This window comes from Melanerpes formicivorus, unplaced genomic scaffold (genome assembly GCF_026170545.1).
Source record: "Melanerpes formicivorus ecotype bairdi unplaced genomic scaffold, bMelFor1.0.p_v2 SCAF_196, whole genome shotgun sequence".
In the NCBI taxonomy this organism is placed as follows: Eukaryota; Metazoa; Chordata; class Aves; order Piciformes; family Picidae; genus Melanerpes; species Melanerpes formicivorus.
Window position 1 is genome coordinate 272501 of NW_027142548.1, and position 7500 is coordinate 280000.

Sequence of the window (7500 nt, forward strand, 5' to 3'; positions counted from 1 at the left end):
TCTACTCGCCCAGGGAGAGCACGTCTACTCGCCCAGGGAGAGCACGTCTACTCGCCCAGGGAGAGCACGTCTACTCGCCCAGGGAGAGCACGTCTACTCGCCCAGGGAGAGCACGTCTACTCGCCCAGGGAGAGCACGTCTACTCGCCCAGGGAGAGCACGTCTACTCGCCCAGGGAGAGCACGTCTACTCGCCGAGGGAGAGCACGTCTACTCGCCCAGGGAGAGCACGTCTACTCGCCCAGGGAGAGCACGTCTACTCGCCCAGGGAGAGCACGTCTACTCGCCCAGGGAGAGCACGTCTACTCGCCGAGGGAGAGCACGTCTACTCGCCGAGGGAGAGCACGTCTACCTCCCGCCTGAGGGAGAGCACGGGGGGGGGGGGGGACAAAGACAGGCGGCAGCAGCTTCGGTGAACGTCACCCGGGAGGCGACCGGGGCTGTCCCGGGGCAGTCCCGGGAAGCCGGCGTCCGACACAGGGAACCGTCAGCTGCCGGACCGGGGCGAATCCCCGCGGCCACGGCAGGGGTGGGGGCTCGAAGACAGCCGGCAGCCGCTTCGGTGAACGTCACCCGGGAGGAGACTGGGGCCCTCCCGGGTCCGTCCCGGGAAGACGACGTTCGGCACGAGATCCCGGCCGCGGCCGGACCGGCTCGAAGCCTCGCGGTCCCGGCAGCAGCCGGAGCCGCTCGCCGCCTCGGGCTCCCGGCCCCCTACAGATCCGGCGACTCGTTCGCGGGCGGCGGGGGGAGGCAGTGGAGGGGGTGCGGGCAGAAGCGGCAGCGGAGGCGGAGGGGGGGGGGGGGGCTCGAAGACAGCCGGCAGCCGCTTCGGTGAACGTCACCCAGGAGGCGATCGGGGCCGTCCCGGGGCCGTCCCGGGATGCCGGCTTCCGGCACGGGGTCCCGGCCGCGGCCGGACCGGCTCGTATCCCCGCGGCTCCGGCGGGGGGGGGGGGGCTCGAAGACAGCCGGCAGTCGCCTCGGTGAACGTCACCCGGCCGGCGACCGCGGCCGTTCCGGGGCCGTCCCGGGAAGCCTGCGACAGGCACGGGGTCCCAGCCGCGGCCGGACCGACTCGAAGCCCCGCGGCCCCGGCACGGGGGAGGCCCAAAGACTGGCGGCAGCCGCTTCGCTGAACGTCACCCGGCCGGCGACCGGGGCCGTCCCGGGGCCGTCCCGGGATGCCGGCTTCCGGCACGGGGTCCCGGCCGCGGCCGGAGCGGCTCGAATCCCCGCGGTCCCGGCAGCAGCCGGAGCCGCTCGCCGTTCGGGCTCCCGGCACCCTACGGATCCGGCGACTCGTTCGCCGGCGGCGGGGGGAGGCAGTGAAGGAGGTGCGGGCAGAAGCGGCAGCGGAGGCGGAGGGGGGGGGGGGGCTCGAAGACAGCCGGCAGCCGCTTCGGAGAACGTCACCCGGCCGGCGACCGCGGCCGTTCCGGGGCCGTCCCGGGAAGCCTGCGACAGGCACGGGGTCCCGGCCTCGGCCGGACCCGCACTGGGTGCCGCCGCCTCGGGCTCTCGGGACGGTATGGATCCGCCGACTCGTTCGCCGGCGGCGGGGGGAGGCAGTGGAGGGGGTGCGGGGAGAAGCGGCAGCGGAGGCGGAGGGGGGGGGGGGCTCGAAGACAGCCGGCAGCCGCTTCGGTGAACGTCACCCAGGAGGCGATTGGGGCCGTCCCGGGGCCGTCCCGGGATGCCGGCTTCCGCCACGGGGGTCCCGGCCGCGGCCGGACCGGCTCGAATCCCCGCGGTCCCGGCAGCAGCCGGAGCCGCTCGCCGTTCGGGCTCCCGGCACCCTACGGATCCGGCGACTCGTTCGCGGGAGGCGGGGGGAGGCAGTGAAGGAGGTGCGGGCAGAAGCGGCCGCGGAGGCGGAGGGGGGGGGGGGGGGGGGGCTCGGAGACAGCCGTCAACCGCTTCGGTGAACGTCACCCGGGAGGCGACCGGCGACCGGCCCGGGAAGCCATCGTCCGGCCCGGGATCCCGGCCGCGGCCGGACCGGCTCGAAGCCCCGCGGCCCCGGCACGGGGGAGGCCCAAAGACTGGCGGCAGCCGCTTCGCTGAACGTCACCCGGCCGGCGACCGGGGCCGTCCCGGGGCCGTCCCGGGATGCCGGCTTCCGGCACGGGGTCCCGGCCGCGGCCGGAGCGGCTCGAAGCCCCGCGGTCCCGGCAGCAGCCGGAGCCGCTCGCCGTTCGGGCTCCCGGCACCCTACGGATCCGCCGACTCGTTCGCCGGCGGCGGGGGGAGGCAGTGGAGGGGGTGCGGGCAGAAGCGGCAGCGGAGGCGGAGGGGGGGGGGGCTCGAAGACAGCCGGCAGCCGCTTCGGTGAACGTCACCCGGCCGGCGACCGGGGCCGTCCCGGGGCTGTCCGGGGATGCCGGCTTCCGGCACGGGGTCCCGGCCGCGGCCGGAGCGGCTCGAATCCCCGCGGCCCCGGCACGGGGGAGGCCCAAAGACTGGCGGCAGCCGCTTCGCTGAACGTCACCCGGCCGGCGACCGGGGCCGTCCCGGGGCCGTCCCGGGATGCCGGCTTCCGGCACGGGGTCCCGGCCGCGGCCGGAGCGGCTCGAATCCCCGCGGTCCCGGCAGCAGCCGGAGCCGCTCGCCGTTCGGGCTCCCGGCACCCTACGGATCCGGCGACTCGTTCGCGGGCGGCGGGGGGAGGCAGTGGAGGGGGTGCGGGCAGAAGCGGCAGCGGAGGCGGAGGGGGGGGGGCTCGAAGACAGCCGGCAGCCGCTTCGCTGAACGTCACCCGGCCGGCGACCGGGGCCGTCCCGGGGCTGTCCGGGGATGCCGGCTTCCGGCACGGGGTCCCGGCCGCGGCCGGACCGGCTCGAATCCCCGCGGTCCCGGCAGCAGCCGGAGCCGCTCGCCGTTCGGGCTCCCGGCACCCTACAGATCCGGCGACTCGTTCGCCGGCGGCGGGGGGAGGCAGTGGAGGGGGTGCGGGCAGAAGCGGCAGCGGAGGCGGAGGGGGGGGGGGGGCTCGAAGACAGCCGGCAGCCGCTTCGGTGAACGTCACCCGGGAGGCGACCGGGACCGGCCCGGGAAGCCATCGTCCGGCCCCGGATCCCGGCCGCGGCCGGACCGGCTCGAAGCCCCGCGGCCCCGGCACGGGGGAGGCCCAAAGACTGGCGGCAGCCGCTTCGCTGAACGTCACCCGGCCGGCGACCGGGGCCGTCCCGGGGCCGTCCCGGGATGCCGGCTTCCGGCACGGGGTCCCGGCCGCGGCCGGAGCGGCTCGAATCCCCGCGGTCCCGGCAGCAGCCGGAGCCGCTCGCCGTTCGGGCTCCCGGCACCCTACGGATCCGCCGACTCGTTCGCCGGCGGCGGGGGGGGGGAGGCAGTGGAGGGGGTGCGGGCAGAAGCGGCAGCGGAGGCGGAGGGGGGGGGGGCTCGAAGACAGCCGGCAGCCGCTTCGCTGAACGTCACCCGGCCGGCGACCGGGGCCGTCCCGGGGCCGTCCCGGGATGCCGGCTTCCGGCACGGGGTCCCGGCCGCGGCCGGAGCGGCTCGAATCCCCGCGGTCCCGGCAGCAGCCGGAGCCGCTCGCCGTTCGGGCTCCCGGCACCCTACGGATCCGCCGACTCGTTCGCCGGCGGCGGGGGGAGGCAGTGGAGGCGGTGCGGGGAGAAGCGGCAGCGGAGGCGGAGGGGGGGCGGGGGGGACGATAGTGGCGGGGGGCGGGGGGTGCTCGAAGGCAGCCGGCAGCCGGTTCGGTGAACATTCGCCGGGGCGGGGGGGCGACCTGTCCGTGCCCGGGGCAGCCCCGGGAAGCCGGCAGCCAGCACGGGGTCCCGGCAGCACCTGTTCCCTGCCCTGGGACTTGCCGTGCCCGGCGGCCGGTTGCCGGGTGGGGGGAGCGATGAGAGGCGGGGCGCAGCGGCCGGGGCAGCGCCGGGCCGCAGCGGGGGGCTGGGCGGGTGGGGTAGGCGTCGAGCGGCAAGCCCTCGGCTGCAGCGAATGTTCGGCGGTGCGGGGCGGGGGGGGACGGGACGACACGTTGGGGGCGCCGAGTCCGAGCCACCCCCGGCCCCAGGGGCGGCCGGAGGGGGAGGCCGGTGCCTGGCCCTGGGAGCTGCTGGGCGCCGGATGGCCGAGGGTGCGTCAGAAGCCGCCCGAGCGGTCGAGCAGGTCCTCCAGAAAGGCCTAGGGTGGCTTCGAGGGCCCCGGGAGCAGTCGAGGGAGGCCTCCAGGCAGGTCTGGAGTGGATGGGAGGCCTTCCAAAGCAGACAAGGGAGGCTGCCAGCGGGGCCTAGGCTGGCACTGCAGCCTGTAAATGGTTGGGGGGGGGGCCTCTGGTGCGGCCTGGAGTCTCTGGGTGGCGTCCAGAGAGGTGCAAAAGATCCTCTGGTGCGGCCTGTGGTGGCGGAGAAGCCTGCAGAGCGTGCGGGGGAGGCTTCTGGTGCGGCCTGGGGTGGGTCGGAAGCCTGCAGAGCGTGCGGGAGAGGCTTCTGGTGCGGCCTGGGGTGGCTGAGAAGCCTGCAGAGCGTGCGGGAGAGGCTTCTGCTGCGGCCTGGGGTGGCTGAGAAGCCTGCAGAGCGTGCGGGAGAGGCTTCTGCTGCGGCCTGGGGTGGCTGAGAAGCCTGCAGAGCGTGCGGGGGAGGCTTCTGTTGGGGCCTGGGGTGGGTCAGAAGCCTACAGAGCGTGCGGGGGAGGCTTCTGGTGCGGCCTGGGGTGGGTCGGAAGCCTGCAGAGCGTGCGGGAGAGGCTTCTGTTGGGGCCTGGGGTGGCTGAGAAGCCTACAGAGCGTGCGGGAGAGGCTTCTGGTGCGGCCTGGGGTGGGACGGAAGCCTGCAGAGCGTGCGGGGGAGGCTTCTGGTGCGGCCTGGGGTGGGACGGAAGCCTGCAGAGCGTGCGGGAGAGGCTTCTGCTGCGGCCTGGGGTGGCTGAGAAGCCTGCAGAGCGTGCGGGAGAGGCTTCTGCTGCGGCCTGGGGTGGCTGAGAAGCCTGCAGAGCGTGCGGGAGAGGCTTCTGCTGCGGCCTGGGGTGGCTGAGAAGCCTGCAGGGCGTGCGGGAGAGGCTTCTGCTGCGGCCTGGGGTGGGTGGGAAGCCTGCAGAGCGTGCGGGGGAGGCTTCTGCTGCGGCCTGGGGTGGCTGAGAAGCCTGCAGAGCGTGCGGGGGAGGCTTCTGGTGCGGCCTGGGGTGGCTGAGAAGCCTGAAGAGCGTGCGGGAGAGGCTTCTGGTGCGGCCTGGGGTGGCTGAGAAGCCTGCAGAGCGTGCGGGGGAGGCTTCTGGTGCGGCCTGGGGTGGGACGGAAGCCTGCAGAGCGTGCGGGAGAGGCTTCTGCTGCGGCCTGGGGTGGCTGAGAAGCCTGCAGAGCGTGCGGGAGAGGCTTCTGCTGCGGCCTGGGGTGGCTGAGAAGCCTGCAGAGCGTGCGGGAGAGGCTTCTGCTGCGGCCTGGGGTGGCTGAGAAGCCTGCAGAGCGTGCGGGAGAGGCTTCTGCTGCGGCCTGGGGTGGGTGGGAAGCCTGCAGAGCGTGCGGGGGAGGCTTCTGGTGCGGCCTGGGGTGGCTGAGAAGCCTGCAGAGCGTGCGGGGGAGGCTTCTGGTGCGGCCTGGGGTGGCTGAGAAGCCTGAAGAGCGTGCGGGAGAGGCTTCTGGTGCGGCCTGGGGTGGCTGAGAAGCCTGCAGAGCGTGCGGGGGAGGCTTCTGGTGCGGCCTGGGGTGGCTGAGAAGCCTGAAGAGCGTGCGGGAGAGGCTTCTGGTGCGGCCTGGGGTGGCTGAGAAGCCTGCAGAGCGTGCGGGAGAGGCTTCTGCTGCGGCCTGGGGTGGCTGAGAAGCCTGCAGAGCGTGCGGGAGAGGCTTCTGCTGCGGCCTGGGGTGGCTGAGAAGCCTGCAGAGCGTGCGGGGGAGGCTTCTGTTGGGGCCTGGGGTGGGTCAGAAGCCTACAGAGCGTGCGGGGGAGGCTTCTGGTGCGGCCTGGGGTGGGTCGGAAGCCTGCAGAGCGTGCGGGAGAGGCTTCTGTTGGGGCCTGGGGTGGCTGAGAAGCCTGCAGAGCGTGCGGGGGAGGCTTCTGCTGCGGCCTGGGGTGGCTGAGAAGCCTGCAGAGCGTGCGGGGGAGGCTTCTGCTGCGGCCTGGGGTGGCTGAGAAGCCTGCAGAGCGTGCGGGGGAGGCTTCTGGTGCGGCCTGGGGTGGCTGAGAAGCCTGCAGAGCGTGCGGGGGAGGCTTCTGGTGCGGCCTGGGGTGGGACGGAAGCCTGCAGAGCGTGCGGGGGAGGCTTCTGGTGCGGCCTGGGGTGGGACGGAAGCCTGCAGAGCGTGCGGGAGAGGCTTCTGCTGCGGCCTGGGGTGGCTGAGAAGCCTGCAGAGCGTGCGGGAGAGGCTTCTGCTGCGGCCTGGGGTGGCTGAGAAGCCTGCAGAGCGTGCGGGAGAGGCTTCTGCTGCGGCCTGGGGTGGCTGAGAAGCCTGCAGGGCGTGCGGGAGAGGCTTCTGCTGCGGCCTGGGGTGGGTGGGAAGCCTGCAGAGCGTGCGGGGGAGGCTTCTGCTGCGGCCTGGGGTGGCTGAGAAGCCTGCAGAGCGTGCGGGGGAGGCTTCTGGTGCGGCCTGGGGTGGCTGAGAAGCCTGAAGAGCGTGCGGGAGAGGCTTCTGGTGCGGCCTGGGGTGGCTGAGAAGCCTGCAGAGCGTGCGGGGGAGGCTTCTGGTGCGGCCTGGGGTGGCTGAGAAGCCTGAAGAGCGTGCGGGAGAGGCTTCTGGTGCGGCCTGGGGTGGCTGAGAAGCCTGCAGAGCGTGCGGGAGAGGCTTCTGCTGCGGCCTGGGGTGGCTGAGAAGCCTGCAGAGCGTGCGGGAGAGGCTTCTGCTGCGGCCTGGGGTGGGTCGGAAGCCTGCAGAGCGTGCGGGAGAGGCTCCTGCTGCGGCCTGGGGTGGGTCGGAAGCCTGCAGAGCGTGCGGGGGAGGCTTCTGGTGCGGCCTGGGGTGGGTCGGAAGCCTGCAGAGCATGCGGGGGAGGCTTCTGCTGCGGCCTGGGGTCTCTGGGTGGCCTCTGGAGAGGTGCAAAAGACCCTCTGGGTTGGGCTGGGGTGGCTCTTGGACCCCTGCCACACAGTGGAGAGAGGCCTCCGGCCCGCCACCTGTGTCCCTGTGTGCCTGAGTGCCTGTGTCCCTGTGTCCCTGTGTCCCTGTGTCCCTGAGTGCCTGAGTGCCTGTGTCCCTGTGTCCCTGTGTCCCTGAGTGCCTGAGTGCCTGAGTGCCTGTGTCCCTGTGTCCTTGTGTCCCTGTGTCCCTGTGTCCCTGTGTGCCTGAGTGCCTGTGTCCCTGTGTCCCTGTCTGTGTACCTGTGTGCGAGAGTGTCCGGCACGCCACCCAGCGGCGGCGGGCAAGCAGGTAGGCGGGTGGGCGGGCCGGCGAGGGCCAGTGTGAGTTTGGGGGGTGGGAGGGGAGGCGGCCGCTGGAAGCGTCAGAGGAGGGGGCGTGGCTCCGGCTGGCCCCGGGAGCAGGTTCCCGGGACCGGGACCGGCTGGACCCGGCGGGTGGTTGATCCCGGGGCGGGGGGCAGAGG